The sequence below is a fragment of the Acomys minous genome (genome assembly GCF_964271855.1).
Source record: "Acomys minous genome assembly, chromosome: 13".
NCBI classification, from domain to species: domain Eukaryota; kingdom Metazoa; phylum Chordata; class Mammalia; order Rodentia; family Muridae; genus Acomys; species Acomys minous.
The window spans coordinates 62,165,926-62,182,347 of NC_140495.1; the positions used below are offsets into that span (position 1 = coordinate 62,165,926).

The 16,422-nt window shown below is 49.7% G+C and overlaps 1 pseudogene across 1 annotated transcript in view; it reads left to right on the forward strand.

The window, feature by feature from the left end:
- The first annotated feature begins 313 nt into the window (after positions 1-313).
- LOC311580723 (small ribosomal subunit protein uS12-like) overlaps positions 314-16,422 on the forward strand; it is an 80,605-nt pseudogene continuing 64,496 nt past the window's right edge. The window contains exon 1 of the transcript in view: positions 314-319. The product of the transcript in view is annotated as a small ribosomal subunit protein uS12-like (transcript). The remainder of the gene's footprint in view (positions 320-16,422) is intronic.

Sequence of the window (16,422 nt, forward strand, 5' to 3'; positions counted from 1 at the left end):
TGAGTTCCAGCTTTGGCTGTCTGGAGAAGTAGTGGGAGGAGCCGTCCCAGCAGCCCAGCAGCCCACCCCTTCCAGCCCATCAGTTTCAGGCCTAACTCCATTGGTTCAGTGGTCTGCAGCTGCTAAACCCTTCCTGGAGTGCAAAAGAAAGACTCTTTCTGTATCCAGTCCTACCTGGTTTTCATTGTTGTTAAATTGCACACTGACAGGTACAAGCAGGCTGGGGGACAGCAGCAATGGCTTTAGGACACACTTGGATAGGCTTTGGGTAGGGACATTGGAGATTAACTGGGTGGCCCTGGCCCAGGCCAACATGGAGGTGAGCCTCTATCCACAGGCCTCGGGAGGGGCAGGGGGGAGGGGCTCAAGGTTATCCTGAGAGGCTCTAGGCAAAGTCACCTATCAAATGACAAGGTAGGTAGCTGTGAATAGCTGTCCCCAAGCGACACTTTGTAGTCTTTCCTTCAGAGTTTGCTAATCAATACAAAATGCTATCAGTGGTGTGAGTGCTCAGCATCGATTAAGTCTGAAAAGTACACTTTGTCCTTATGTAGCTAGATCTATGACCGAGGGAGTGAGGCTCAGTTCAGTTCAGTCTAGACTGAGCCCTGAGAAGAGGACAGGTGGGGCAGGAGGAGGGACACCAGACGTCTCCTCTGTTCACTAGGAGTCTGCACTAGGCTAAGAGTAAGGGATGGGTGTGAAAACTAAAGTTTTGCCTTTGAATAACTTCTATTGTTTGTTCATTTGGTTTTGGGTTGTGTGTAAGTGCGTGTTCTGTGTGTTGTGTGTGTGATGTGTGTGCATGTGTATGTGGTCTGTGTGTTGTGTGTGCATGTGTATGTGGTCTGTGTGTTGTGTGTGCATGTGTATGTGGTCTGTGTGTTGTGTATATGATAAGTGTGTATATGTGGTTAGTGTGTGTGCTGTATGTGCATATGTGTGAATTTGTGTGTGTGTAGTCTCTCTGTGTGTGTGGTCTCTATGTGTGTGTGTCTTTATGTATGTATGGTGTGTGTGCATGTGTGATGTGTATGCATGTGAGTGGTGTGCACGTATGATTTGTGTGTGTGGTGTGGTGCAGTGTGTGTGATTGTGTGTATGTGCGTGGTGTGGTGGACATGTTGTGTGTGTGTGTGGCGTGCTATGTGTGTGCCTGAGCATGTGTGATGTATGTGTGTGTGTGCGTGTGTGTGTTGTTGTTCTGCTGTTTTGTAAGTCAGGGTCTCAGGTAGCCCATGTTGGTCTTGAACTCACTATGTTCCTAAGGATGATCTTGAACCACTAGTTCTGTTCCTTTCACCTCCCAGGTGTTGAGACTACAGGTGTGCACCACAATGCCTGCCTGGAGCGTCTATTAAATTTTAGATTAAATTTGTGTGTGTGGGGTGTTTTGCCTGCATGTGTATTTGTGTGCATGCGTGTACCTGGCGCCCAGAAAGGCCAGCAAAGGGCATGGGGTCTCTGGAACTGGAGTTACAAACAGTTGTGAACTGCCCTGTGAATGACAGGAATTGAACCCAGGTCCTCTGCCAGTGTCCTTAACTGCTGAGCCATCTCTCCAGCCCTAGAACGTCAATTCTTAAAGACAGTGAAAGTGAAATTCCAAGAAAACTAAACCCAGATGCCAAGAGGGAGGAGGCTGGAGGCTGGAGCTCCCAGGGTGCGTCCCTCTTCCTGGCCACAGGTGGCAAGGGGACATGAATGGTGTCTTCTCAGGACAGTGGGGGTGTGGAGGGCCAGCTCCTCTGTGAGACGATGGGGAGAGTGGCCGGAGGCTAGAGGAGTCAGCTAGCCAAGCTGTGGTGACAGAAAGCTGGAGCACAACTGACCCTGTCCCTTGATTCATAGAGCCAGGGGGAGGGCATCTATTGCTTTGGTCCCTGAGCCATCACTTAGGAATATGTGTCAGGTCTGTATCTCTAGCCATGGAGACAGACAGACTCCAAGATGTGGTTTGAATTTTTTTTCCTTTTTTGGGATAGTCTCACATCACAGCTCAGGCTGGACAGGAATTTCCTATGTAGCCCTCAATGGGCTTCAAACTCATGTCAATCCCCCTGCCTCAGTCTTTCAGGAACTGGAATTGCAGTGTGGGGCTGCCCTGCTCAGTTCTGAGATCTTTTGCGTGTGACCTCCCACGATAGGTGTAATCCCAGTGCTCAGGAGAAACAGGAGTTCAAGGCCAGCCTAAGGGTTTGAAGTCATTTTTCAGAGCAGAGAGAAAAACTAAGGAAAGACAAGGAGGCCTAGCAGGTGGGGGTGGGATGCACTGGAGTGTTTTAGAAGCTCCCCCTGAACCTGGGTGTGTTGACAGCTGGGCAGGTAGGGATTCTGGTGGCATGGCGAAAGTGGGGGGGGGGCACAGAACAGCTGCTGGGCAAAATGAGGGACGTCTGCCCTGAATGTGATAAGAGCTAAGGGTAGCCTAGGGATCAAAGAAAAACCAGGAGAGTAGGGTCAACCTGACCCTGGGGAGGGGGAGGGGTGAAGTTCAGGGAAGTTTTCTCAGAAAATATGAGCTCCTCCCTCCAAGTAAAGTCCCCAGCACTCTTAACAAGATGAGCTGATGGACAGCTGGATCAAAAGCAGAGAGCCGCTGAGTGGTAACATGCCAGAAACTCGCACAATTAGATATTTAGCTGATGTGGGAAAACAGAGATGGAGAGAGTTAGAGGTGTACTGGTTTTGTGACAGGATCTCACAGGGTCCAGGTTGACTTCAAACTCTTGGGCTGACCTTGAACTCCTGCTCCTCCTGCTTTTCTTGAGCACTGGGATTATAAGGTTATACTGCCACACCCAGCCAACTCTTGTGTTTTATCCTGTATTGTTCTAAATGGGTTCCAGCCATTTAGAAGGGTGGAGTTCGATGTGCATTTCAGACAGATGGCTTCATATCGGCGGGCTGAGATGAGAGGGGGTGCGGGCGAGAGAGGGAGTCTGGGCAAGAGGTCCCTTTGGTCTCCACATCAGAGCTGCTGAGAATCCAGAGGAAAAATATTTTTTTTTCCAAAGTCAGGCTGCCGATGTTTCAGTGACAAGATAGGCAGGATTCCAAGGCAGCGATCTCTGGGAGGGACAGATGTCTCAAGAGGGCTGAGACTCTAAAAATGCACATTAGACTGTGCAAGCACATGCAGAATATTTTGTGTCCTAGTGATGAGGAAAGAGAGGAGATAGCCAAGGAAATCCATGGGTGGCAGAGAGTTCTTAGCCAGACTCTGTGTGAAGAGGACTTAGAGAGAGAGAGAGAGAGAGAGAGAGAGAGAGAGAGAGAGAGAGAGAGAGAGAGAGACTGTGCTGGCTAGTTTTATATCAATATGACACAATCTAGAGTCATCCGAGAGGAAGGCTCCTCGGCTGAGAAAATGCCCCTGTAAGATCAGGCTGTAGGCAAGCCTGTGGGATATTTTCTTAGTTTATGTTTGATGTGTGGAGAGCCCAGCACATTGTGAGTGATATCATCCCTGGGCTGGTGGTCCTGGGTTCTATAAGAAAGCAGGGCGAACAAGCCAAGAGGAGCAAGCCAGTAAGCAGCACTCCTTTATGGACTATGCATCAGCCCCTGCCTCCAGGTTCCTGCCCTGCTTGAGTTCCTGCCCTGACTCCCTTCAATGACAAACAGTGTGAGCCAAATAAGCTCTTTCCTCCTCCAAGGTGCTTTGGTAGTGGTGTTTCATCACAGCAATAGTAACCCCGACTAAGACAGAGGCACACATGAGATGTTCATGTACAAAGGAAACGCGTGGGCAGGGTGTGGGTCCACTTGGTCCCTCCGAGGAATCTGGGAACCCAGCTGGGAGCACTGGGGAGCTACTGAAGAGGAGATGATGGGATTCATAACTCTAAAACAAGGAGGCTGGACTGTGCAGTCCTGGCCAAGGGGCCTTATGGACTAGGATGAGAATGGCCTGGACTGGAAGGGAAGGGAGGGGGCGGTGGGAGCCAGCAAGGAGTCACTCCAGTGTCAGGCCAACTCAGGAACAAGAGCATTGAGACACAGGCAATGGGTGTCCACAGAACACTACCCACAAAGTACAACAGGCATACTGGGGAGTCGCCCTGTCACCCTCCTGTTCCCCTCCTTAATTCCCAGAGGCCATTGTGCTTCTACCTGTATTTGAGACGGGGTTTTGCTCTGCAGCCCCGGAACTCCTAGGTCTGCCTCCCAAGTGCTGTGTGCATAACTGTGTGTGGGTGTGTATGTGTGCGTGTGAAGGAGGGAGAGAGGGGGGAGGGAGGGAGGGAGAGAGGAGAGAGAGAGAGAGAGAGAGAGAGAGAGAGAGAGAGAGAGAGAGAGAGAGAGAGAGAGAGATCGCCTGGGACTTAGGCTTTCCCACCCCCAGGAGCTGCCATCACAGGCAAGGGTCACCTTAGCTAGCCTTACTTATCTTTGAAAAAGAAAAACTGTAACACATCTTACATCACTCTCATCTTCTACTGTGTGACTTCCAGGTTCTTAGCTAGAAGTGGGTGTTGTACTGGCCCAGATTTAATGCCTTTCTGTGGGGGGCGCACTGTGGCATGGATGCCCCATCATCTATCCCGTCAGCCCCTAGCAGCTTTCAGCCTGGCTCTCTTCTCCAGGCCTTGTATTGATATGACATTTTCTGTGTGCATGAATGCGTGTGTGTGTGTGTGTGTGTGTGTGTGTGTGTGTGTGTGTGTGTATGTGTGCTTGTACTTTGTGCACTTGTGGTGGCCAGACATTGGTGCTACGTGTCTTCCTCAACCTCTCTTTACTTTTTTGAGACAAGGTCTTTTCACTGATCCTGGAGCTCACTGATCAGGTTAGTTTGCCAGTAAGTTCTGGGTATGGGCTGGCCTTCATGTGTGTGCTGGGGACCTATACTTAGAGCCTCAATGCTAGCTGAGCCATCTCCCAAGTCTCCACGCATTTGATATACATGATATATAGGTTGAACAACCAACAGAAAATAGAACTGTTGAACCTAGGCATAGATGCATTGCTTAATTATAGTAGATATCAAAGCTCGTAGGCTTTATACCCATTTTTGTATCCATCCTGAATGTCCGAGAAGGTCTCTTTCCTCAGCGCTTTGCTAATGATGTGTTCATGAGTGAAGGGGTGAAGACAAAGAAGAGAAGGAGCCATGGACAAGCTGTTCCCTGTCCCAACATTAAACAGTAGAAGAGCTGAGACGGAGCCAGCTAGAAAGGCTTGCGGGGTGGTGGCTGGGGAAACGGGAGGAAAGCCAGGAGACATGGTAATTTGGAAACCATGTGGGTAGGGCTGCCCTTTCAGACAAGGCGTTCCTCATCCCCAGTGCCCTGAGCATCACTTGGCTGCTAACTTATAGTTCTAGTGAGGGTCTTGGTATCACGCCGATCCCATTAGAGAGGAACATGCCAGTGAGACAATCAGTACCCAGAAGAACCTCCACAGAGGCTGTAATGGCCCCAGGGGTACAAGACAGCATTCTCCAGGCCTTGCTTGGGACTCCCCAATGCCCATGTCACCAGTGGGAGGGGTAGAGGTACTTACGATGGATGGCTCAGAGACTTGCTGACCACACCTCGCAGCCGCAGTGACGTAGCCACCTCACGTAACAACGGCAATGACAGCTGGGTTAATAGACATGCCGTATCTGGTATGAGGGAGGGAACTGACCTTTGGGGTTCAGCATTAGCAAGTCCATACTGAAGAATGAGGCTCAACAAGAGGAAAGGGGAGACCCAGCAGACTCTGTGAGGCAGGGACGGGGGAAAGAGAAAGAATTCGATGTAAATGGGCTGAGGGTATGCTTAATTTTCAGACTGTATTTCCTAGGCATGAAGGCTCATAGCTGTTTGTATGGCTGAAAGTGGTGAGACAAGAGACTCAGGCATAAAACAGCATAGAGTCCTTAACATGCACAAGGCCCCAGGTTCAATTCCCTGCAGATGCTCCTCCAATGTGAGACGGGAGGCAGAGAAAGGAGAGCACCGTCCCTCCGGAAGCCTGTGGCCAGCTAGCTAGTCTAACATACATAGTGGTGGACAAGAAGTAACCTTTTCTCAAGTTGGAAGGCGAGGAAAGACATCTGAGGGTACCATCTGACTTCCACGTGTGTACGTCAGCAAGATGGCGCATGGCCTGGTAATCTGGATTCCATTCCTGGAACCCACCTGGTAAAAGGAGAGAACCGACTCTCTGTCCTTTGACCTCTGCACGTACACCATGGCATGGCTGCTGGCCTAGGCAAAACAATCTCTAGTTCTAGGTTCAAGGGGAGACCCTGGCCCAAAGGAATAAAGTGGGGAAAGATGGAAGAGAACAACCAGTGCCTTCCTAGGCCTACGTGAGTTGTGTGTGCAAACACACACACACACACACAAACACACATACACACACACACACACTTTTTTGTTTTAAAGACAGGGTTTAGCTGTGTAGCCTTGGCTGTCTTGGACTCACTTTGTAGACCAGGCTAGTCTCAAACTCACAGTGGTCCACCTGCCTCTGCCTCCCAAGTGCTGGGATTAAAGGCGTGTACCACCACGTCTGGCCTCACACACTAATTTTTAAAATAAAAAAAATATATTTTTAATTTGAGAGACCAGGCTGGGTAGTACACATCTTTAATCCCAGCATTTGGGAGGCAGAGGCAAGCTGCTCTCTGAGTTCAAGGCCAGCCTGGTCTACAGAGAGTGATCCAGGACAGCCAAGGCTACACAGAGAAATCCTGTCTCAAAAGACCAAAAAACCAACCAAACAAAAAGACAAACAACCCCTTAAGCCCCCAAACAGCAAAAACTCCCAAGAGGCTGAAAGAACAGAAACAGGAAGGAAGCCAACTCCAACTTTCCTTTTCCTTCCTTCCTTCCTTCCTTCCTTCCTTCCTTCCTTCCTTCCTTCCCTTCTTTCTCTCTTCTGGGTTCTTTGTGCTGGTTTGTTCTTTGTAGCCCAGGTTATGCCTCCATCAGCTATGCCCCTTGCCCTGCTGCCTCAGAAGACCACCTGACTGAAGCAAGCCATGTCTGATTGTCAATCAAAGTGGCAAGGTTTATAATGGCGGCTCACAGCCCTGGGGGCTCGGTGTCCCTTGAGCTACCTCAGGGTGGGGAGAGCATGGATTGTCAGCACTCCACTTTCCCACCTCTCCTCTGGATAGACCCCGCCTCCAAGGGCTCTTGGTCTGTTGGCAGGAAGTGGGAAGGGTGCAGCCCTCAAGATAGATTTCCTGTGGCATTCGCACACAGTCTGTCTGACAGATCCATAATGTGAGCCACATGTATGGTAAATGATTCTAGGAGTCCATTATAAAAAGTCAAGGGGATAGCTGAGTGCGTAGCTGAGCATGCGTAAGGTCCTAGATGTGGTCCCAACAGTCACACCCTCCCACCCCCACAAACACATAAACGGAGCAATTGATCTATTTTTGTCTTAAATAAAACTCTTCTAACACTTGTGTGTGCATTGGGGTGGGGTGGGGGAAGCACGTCTGCATGCAAGTGCAAGCTTGGGTTAAGTGGATGGAGTCCCAGGAAGGCAGTGAGTCTCTCTGCCCCGCCCCCTTCCTCTTCTTCCTCTTCCTCTTGCCCTCCCCTTCTTTTTCTCACCGGGTAACTCTGGAACTCAAAGGTTGGATTAAAAATGTATACCACCACGGCTGCTGAGAGAGCCCTCGGGTCTCTCCTCACCTTCTTCATTTGAGTTGGGGTCTCTTCTTGGACCTGGAATAATGTGTTTTGGCCAGCAGTAATTCTCCTGTCTCCACTCTCTTCAGTATTAGGGTTGCAGGCACGTGTGAGACCAGGCCCAGCTTTTTCTGTGGCATCTGGGATATGAACTCAGGTCTTCCCGGTTGTGCAGCAAGCCCTCTTAACCACCAAGCCGTCTCTGCAGCACCAAGTGAACTTAGTTTTAATGTGCTATATGTTTATTTAACAGATACGAAATGTCATCATTTCGACAGATGGTGAGTATTTGATATTTGAGAACTTGTGGAGGCCACTTTTGCTATTTTTCACGCATAACCTCCCACTGAGGTGTTCATGTCGTGTCATCTGCATCTGCATCTGGACTGGCCGTGTTAAGGGGTCCTGGGTGTTTCTCTGTGTTCCTATCCCTGGAGCTGGAGCTGCTGGTGGGACTGTGCCACTGGTACCTGCCTGGCCCTGGAAGAGACTTCAGAAGACCAAGGAGACAATGTGCTGTGTGTGCACTTAGGTGTGGGAGGGTGGCCAAAGCCTGTATGCACCAGTGTTTTGAAGCTGTGGTAAATATTAACAAGGCAGTGGGAGCCAGGCCCTCTGGGAGGCCTAGGCTCCCCAGTGGGGAGGAAAGGAGATAAAACTGTGTACCTTAGATAGGCTTAAACCCAGCCTCCAGAGCAGCAGGACCCAAGCTGCCAGGGACACATGGCTATGACTTCTGTTCCCAGAAGCAAGATGCCTCGCCTTGCCGGGAGGTTCTCAGAACTCTCAGACCACAGAAGTACCACTTGGCCTTTGTAATTGAGGGCCCCGCCCCACTTCTCCAGGGCTCCTCCTCATGGCCCGCACTCTTTACCTGAATAGCTCCTGTCTCCACATTCACTTCCCTATGGGCCCAGTTCATCCAAACTTGGGGGCACAGAAGACAGTTTCCATTCAAATCATTTCTTCTTAAATATTCAAAAAGCTTGAGATGTAATATGAATAAATTAATAAAATATATTAAAAAAAAACAAACAAAAAGCAACCCCCTCCCCCCAAAACAAAAAACCTTCCCATCAGGCTTGGTAGGTATTGCTCAGATTATAAGAGCTGGCCTAGCGTGGGGGAAGCTCTGGTTCACTCTCAAGTACCAAATAAGCACAATTCCGTAATCCTGGTATTTGGGAGGTGGAGGCAGGAGGATCAAAAGGTCAAGGGAATCCTCTGCTACGGAGTGAGTTGGAGGCTAGCCTGGGCTACGTGAGACAAACAAATAAGCAAGGCAAAACATCCCACAAAGTAAAACTCAGTCTCTTAAGCACTTTTGATGTTGGCTTACCCCTTTCTTCTTAACAGGCCGTGAATGTTGCAGGGGGTGAGTGTCAGAAGTCCCGGGGCGCCCCCACCCCACCAGCTATAAACCTGGGCTTTTAATTGGCTGTGGTCCAACTCTCCTGAAGTTCCCTCTGAGAAGGGAAAGTAAGAATGCTGCAGGCATTTGCATAAACAAATACTGCAAAGACCAGGGAGAAACCAAAGTGATTATGTACTTGGTGGCCCCGGAGCTGCTGTGAAGGGAAAATTCTCAGGGTTTATTAACCTTGAGGCTGAACCGCACAGATAGAGTATCTAGTTTTAAAAACAGGTGAGACAAAATTTCAATTGTTTCTTTCTTTCCCTGGTAGGTATGATATACTCACACATTTTCTCACAGTATGAGAGCTTCAATATTTTGAGTGATATCCAGAATGTGTGTGTGTGTGTGGGGGGGGGGGCTTGGTTGCCAAACAGATCATCGATTGAAGTGGCAGGAAAAAGTTAAGTTCTTTCTAGGCACAAGCTTAGTATCACCCTTTAACTTTTCTATTTATCTCCCGCTTTCCAGTTGGATGAGAAAAACAGATTTCTATTACTTAGCCCCAGCCTGAAGCAGAGACAGAGCTTGTCCTCTGGAGCCTCAGTCTGAGGGAGGCATGGCTAGTCCTTAGGGAGGCCCCTCTGTTCTCACAGGGTAGTCCTAAGCCTCACTCCTTTGGACCATGCGGTGGTAATGGAGGGATTTCCCGGAATCCTGAAGTATTCCACTTGTACTCCAGCCCTGCCTCTCCTGTCCCAGCCCTGGAAACTTCTTCACTTCTCAGCCTGTTCAGTGAGCAAACACTTGAGTGTTTCCCTTGAGTGGGGTGGCAGGTCCCTGGGACGTGTGTGTCCTTTGCCTCCAGCCTCCCCTAGAATCAATGTCTTGAGGCTCTAAGGAAACCTAGCTTTACGTATCCTTGCTAATAACCCATGACACGCTTGTTCCTGCTGCTCAGACTTCGGCCTCTATGACAAGGGTGAGGTGGGGCCAGTGGGTCAGGGGGTGCAGAACCCTGGGGGATGCCCTGCCAACCTATGTAGTTAAGTGAGCATCAGAGCTAGGGTTGGACCTAAAAAGCCTGTTTTCTTTTGCCTCAGGGATAATAGGCAGAGGACAGATAGGAGGCCTCTGGTCATTCTTCGAGTTCCTGAGGTCATTGACCCAGGAAGTCAGGGTGTGCCTGGGTGGAGCAGGCCAGGGCACACTGATTGTGTTTCCTTCTGACCAGAGGGCATTGCCCTCAACAGCATGGCGGACTCAGTCCTGGGTTCCTTGGTACCCCTTGCGGGGGAGAGGCATGTTCTCCTAGCATCCTGCCACCCCTCCCCACTTGCGTTTCTCTCCCTAGGGGTTAAGATCAGCCCTTGGAGCCAGCAGCCTTCATCCGCTCCCCTCCCAGCTGGAGACACCCTGCTCTGAGGGTGGCTGGAGGTAGGGAAACAGTGAGAGTCGTCCTGTGGAGGGTTTTCAAGAAGCTGCTTTGCAGAGGGTCAATATTTGTTCAGCTCTTGGTTCTGGGGCGGTCCATCACTGCCTGTGGCCCCTCACATTCCAACCATCGCACCCCTATCTCAGGAACGCGTTCCCATCGACTTGGGGAGCGACACCTGACCTTGGCAGTGGTCTGTTGTTCTATCTCCTTCATGCCCAGGCCCGGGAGGGAAAAGGGTGAGAAGAATGTCACAGTCAAGCCCCAGGCTCCTCTCCTGCTCCAACCAGAGGGGGGGGACAGACAGATGACAAGGGACCTTGGCAGAGTCTCACCTAGGTTCCCACTGACATCAGAGTTTTAGTTTAGCGAATGCTTCCTAGTGCCCCACCCAATCCCAAGAAGATGAAACAAAGAAAAGGGCTGGCCATGTAGCTCAGTGGGTAGAGCACTTGCGTACATGAGGCCTGGGATTGCATTACTGGTACTGAGTCAAGCCTGGAGTGGTGATGCTTGCCTGCAAATCCCTATGCTGGGAAGGTTAGAGGCAGGTGGATCAGAAGTTCTAGGACGTTCTCAGTGAAGACAGCCTGGGTTATCACGTCTTCTCCAGACTCCAGAGTTAACCAAAAAGGCTTATATCCATTTGCTATGGGCAATCGTACAAACCAGATCGGAAATATCTTTACTTTTAGCTTATATGCATTTCAAACAGGAACAGTCTGTACTTTGTTTTTAAAGTTGTTTTAAGATTGTGTGTATGCATGCTGTGTGTGTATATATACATGGATGTGTGTGTGTGCATGATGTGTGCTTATGCATGTATGTATAAGCATAGTGTGTGTGTGCATGATGTGTGCTTATACATATGTGTAAGGGTAGTGTGTGTGTGTGTGTGTGTGTGTGTGTGTGTGTGTGTGTGTGTGTGTTGTGGCATCAGTTCTCTCTACTTTTATGTGAGTTCCAAGGATGAACTCAGGGTTGTACAGCAGGCATCTTTACCTGCTGAGCTACCTTCCCGGTCTATATAGTTGCAGTTTAACTACACGGAAAGCAACATATCCAGAACATTTGATACAGAGAGCACATGTTTAATGATTGAGACAGGGTCTCATTGGGTAGCCCTGGCTGTCCTGGAACTTACTGTGTAGATCAGGCTGGCCTCAAACCCACAGAAATCGGTCTGGCTGTCTCAGCCTCCTCAGTGCCAGGATTAAAGGAGTGTGCCCAGGGCCTGTCTCCAGCGGCCCTGCTCGCTGGAATCAAGTCACTTGCAGGGTGCACACAACCCTGATGCTATCAGAACGGCCTGTCTCTTTTTCTCTTTGAAGAGTGACCTAGTGCTCTTACTAGCTCAAAAATCCCATTTGTGTATTAAGCCCCACCCCTTGCCCTCTCCTCATTGGCCAGGGCAGTAATTTTGACATATACTGCCAAATTATTTTGTGCCAAGATTTTAGCAATTAAGCCTCTCATTTCTTGAGGTTAGCTTAGCTGTGAGACCAAAAAATGAAGGCAGGGAATGAATCCAGTGAGGGCCAGCCGTGCCTACCCCTTGTCCCTGAGAGTGTCCAGAGCCCTTGACCTCACCCATTGCCCCATTTACTTCTTGTTCAAAGGTGGAGAAGTTGGCAGGGCAAGTCCATTACAGGACTTGAGCTTTCCCCCTCCCACCCCGACTCCATCTCTCCCCTCTCCCCCGCCGATCTCCTCAAGGGAAGGCATGAAAACTTTAATTTCTATTGATACAAGGAAAGAGTTTTCTCTTCACAAAAGATAACACCCTTCATATACAGCGCTATGTCTTGTCTCTTTGTTCTTTCTTGAAGTACTTTTTCTTTTTTTTTTTTTAAGGTACAAAAAGAATGTGCTGGTCATTTTTTATAGCTGCATAGTATTTCGTCACGCGCCTGATTCATCATCCATTATTTATTCAACTCAGCTCTTGAGTTAGGTAATTTCCTGCTTTAGCTTTGCAAACAGTGCATGATAAGTTTCAGATATACATCATTTATTATATACAGAGTGAGGTTGCAGAATCCATTCTTGGACTTGGGCTCATTTCTAAAGGGTATACGTGTGTTGGTAATTTTGACACATACTGCCAAATTATTTTGCGCCAAGATTTTAGCAATTAAGCCTCCACCAACAATGAATGAAAGTGTTTATTTCCCTAAGCCTGGCAGAGGAAGTGTGTTAACATTTTTTTTCCCCAATCTGAAAATTTGTCTGTTATTTCTAATTTGGACATGGTTTTTATTTACAGAGTGTCTGGCTGGGTGTGGGGAATTGTGTCAGAAAAAGAAGGTTTCCCTAGGGCTAAGTGGTGGGGACATGGCTCACACTTCTGGCCTTATTTAATGTGGCCTGTGGACAGCTGGCAGGAGAGACACTCTGCCTTCCACGGGAGCCTTCCAAGTTTAGAGGTGAGGGAGTTTCACATTGCCTATGGATGGCGAGTTGGGAGCCAGTGCATCAGCTAAGAGGTTCTGTGAGGGTGCCACCTGGACCCTGGAGCTCATGCCAAGGAGATGGTCTCTGAGATCCAATGGCCTCCAAACCTCAAAAGCTATGCCTTAAAACAAAACAAAACAAAACAAAACAAAAAACCTTTTTTTTGTTGCTGTGACTTAAAACAAAATACCCGGACAAAAGCAACTTGAGAGAAAAAAGGTTTCTTCTGTCTCACCGTCCACCACGGTGGAGCAGTCATGGCAGCAGGATCTTCAGGGAGCTGGTCACATGGCAGCCACAGTCAAGAAGCAGAGAGCGTCTACACAGGAATGCAAGGGCTCAGCTTCATTTCTTTATGCCAGCAGGCTTCCCTGCCCCGGAATGGTCCTAACCCACCGCTAAATCTAGTCGTCCCCAAGTCAGTCCACACGAGATAACCCCTCCCAGGCGTGCCCAGAGCTCTGCCTCGCAGCAGATTCTATGTCCTCAAACGTTGCGACACTACCCATCACAACCCTTTCTTCTAGGCTGGTCCCTGTGGAGCAAAAGACTCCTAAGTGGGCTGGAGGATAAGAGCACTGGCTGTTCTTCCAAAGGTTCTGAGTTCAATTCCCAGCAACCTCATGGTGACTCACAACCATCTATAATGAGACCTTTTGCCCTCTTCTGGCCTGCAGGCAAAACACTGTATACATAAATAAATAAATATTTTTTAAAAAGACTCATAAGAAGAGAGGTAGCCTTGAGTGAAAAAGCTTAAGCCCTTTAGAGCTCACTGAAATCAGAGCAGCATCTCAGGCCCAGAGACCCTGCTGGAGGAGAAGAGACCAGTTTCCACGCTATGTCTTTGTTGCCACCACTTTCTTTTGGGAGGCTCACCCACAACCACGCCCAGGAAGAGCCTGAAACTGCAGGACTCTACACATGTGGATTGGCTTTGTGGAGGCCCAGGAGGCCCAGTGAGGATTCTCTCATCATCTTACCTGGGTGTTTAAGTGCTGAGCCGTCTTCCTTGGCTGCTGTATAAACTTTGCAGTTCCTCTTTGTCCCTGGAATAGGCTCTGAGCTTAGTGTCCAGGTCAAAAGTACTCTGGTCCAGCCTGGGACCCCAGAGAAACTCAGTCTGAGATACGTGTATTAGCATCTAAGGATCCCTAGGGTGAGGACCCCGGAGAGGAGATAGCATCTCAGTTTACAACACTAGACATTTGAGTTATGGGGGACAGTGAGAAGAGTGGGTGTTGAAGGTTGCCATGACAAAAATCATGACCAAAAGCAGCTTGGGGAGGAAAAGATTTACTTCTGCTTATGGATGTAGTCTACCATGAGGGCCGCCAGGGCAGGAACCTGGGGGCAGGAACCTGGGGCCAGAGGCCGTTGAGCTGTCTACTGGCTTGCTCCCCAAGGCTTGCTCAATCTACTTTCTTGTATCATCCAAGACCACATGCCCGGAGGTGTCACTTCCCACAGTGGGCTGGACCCTCACACATCAATCATTAACCAAGGAAATGCCCCCACAGATGTGTCTATGGGCAAATCCAGTGAAGACAATTGCTCAACTGAGATTTCCTCTTCCCAAAGATATTTAAGTGTCAGTCAACGAAAACTAGCTAGCATGGTGGGGAAAGATGCTTGCCACCAGGCCTGATAACCTCTGCGTTTGGTCCCTAAGTCTCACACAATAGGAGAGAAGTGATTTCTACAAGTTGCTCTTCCACCTTCACACAAGCTCCTTCTCTCTGAAGCAAATAAGTAAAAACGTTACAACAACAACAACAACAACAAACCCATCTGAGCTGAAGATGCCATAGGCAGGACCCAGATGGTTTACTGGAGAGCTGGGGGAAACTGAGTCATGGAGAAACGACTCACCCAAGGGCTTCCAACTGGCCCATGGCAACACATAAGTGGTAGCCAAGTCTCTTAGGCCAACCACCCTGGACTGTCTGTCAGTAGGACTCTTCCAGCTAGATCACGAGGTAGGATTTGGCCTCCAGCCTCAAAGCAAGCATGCCCACTCCCCCGTCCTCTGGCTGACTAGGCTTGCTGCTTCTCCTGCCATCACAGCCCACACTTGGTTAGCTCAGGCAGGACCCCCAGAGGCTGGCATGGACCGCTTCAGCATGTCCAGATTGGTCTCCTGCCTGCCTTTAATTGCATTGGACGATCAGCAGAGTCCGGGGAGAAAATCCACAGGAGTGGAGAGGACGGGCAGGCAGAGGCACGGCTTTCCCAGAAGTCAGCCTGATCTCTTGAATGTCTTAGGGGAGATCTTAATGAGCATTGCTCCAAAGGGCGACATCAGGGCTCCCTTCTATGCAAACACTTGGAGGTGCTGAGAAGCCCCTTCTTCAAGATGCTAAGTGGCCAGGGATCTGGACTCCCCGGAAAAGGAAGCGGGAGAAGGTGCGTGGCTTGCTGGGGTGAGATGGGCCCCAGCACGTCCTTGCTGCCATCAGTGGGCTGTGCTTCTCCTTCTGCCAGCCAGCCTGTCCATCTCCTGCATTACCCCCACCCTCATTCCTCCTGAATGACCCAGCTCAGCTTTCGCAAGGGACTTTCGCTAGAAACTGGCTTTGGTACCTGCCCGTCATCCCAGCTCTGGAGGGGTGAAGGTGGGAGGATCAGGAATTCAAAGCCATCCTCCTCTACCTAATGAGTTCAAGGCCAGCCTAGGCGACATGACACTGTCTCAAAAAGCCTAAGTTCAGGGGATTGCTCCCTCCTGGGACACCCCTGTGGTTCAGTCCTGTGGTTCAGTAGACATCATTAATTAAAATCTACGGAACATCTAGTATGTGTGTCAGTGTCTTGGGCTGATTTCCCCTAAAATACGGAATCAGTCGTTTGTTTATTTGGGATGTGATTATCACATGAGCCACCAGTAAGAGAGTGGGGAAGTGAAGAGGGCAGGGAAGGAAACTGTAAACTACGTTATGGAGCAGGGACACTGAAGGCCACAAGTGTGTCAGTAGGTGGGCACCTCGGAGACAGCGGGGAGCATTCATACCAAACTTACCCACTCAGGGGGCCAAGGAGCTGGAAAATGAGCCACCTATATCTTGTGGGCATTGGCTGACAGACAAAGAGATACTCATTTCCCTGGCCCTTCTGAGCCAGGGTTCTGCATAAACCCAAGTGAACTGCAGTGTCAGCGTGGGGGGGGGGTAGGGGGTAGGGGGGCAGAGCGCCAAAGGGCAGGTGGGCATGCCCAAGTTGAATATGCTGGGAGCTGAGGCTTCCAGAATGAGGTCAGTCAACTCCTGCTCAAGGGAGTTCGTCTCTGACTGATAGAGGCAGAGGGATAAATAGGCCTCCGTTCCAGCACAACGTATGTTCCTGAAAAAGAGGTATCCATCCACGTATACAGTGCGCATTTAAAGGTGGGGCTTGGACCAGCTGGGGAATACAGAAGTCCTGGAGGCGTGTTCACTTTTGGAGGGGAGCCTGGGCAAAGTTGCTGTGGGTGGGGGAGGGGTTCCCGAGCCTGCTGTCAGCTGACACAGCTCTGCCACCATCTCTACCTTGGTGGAGGG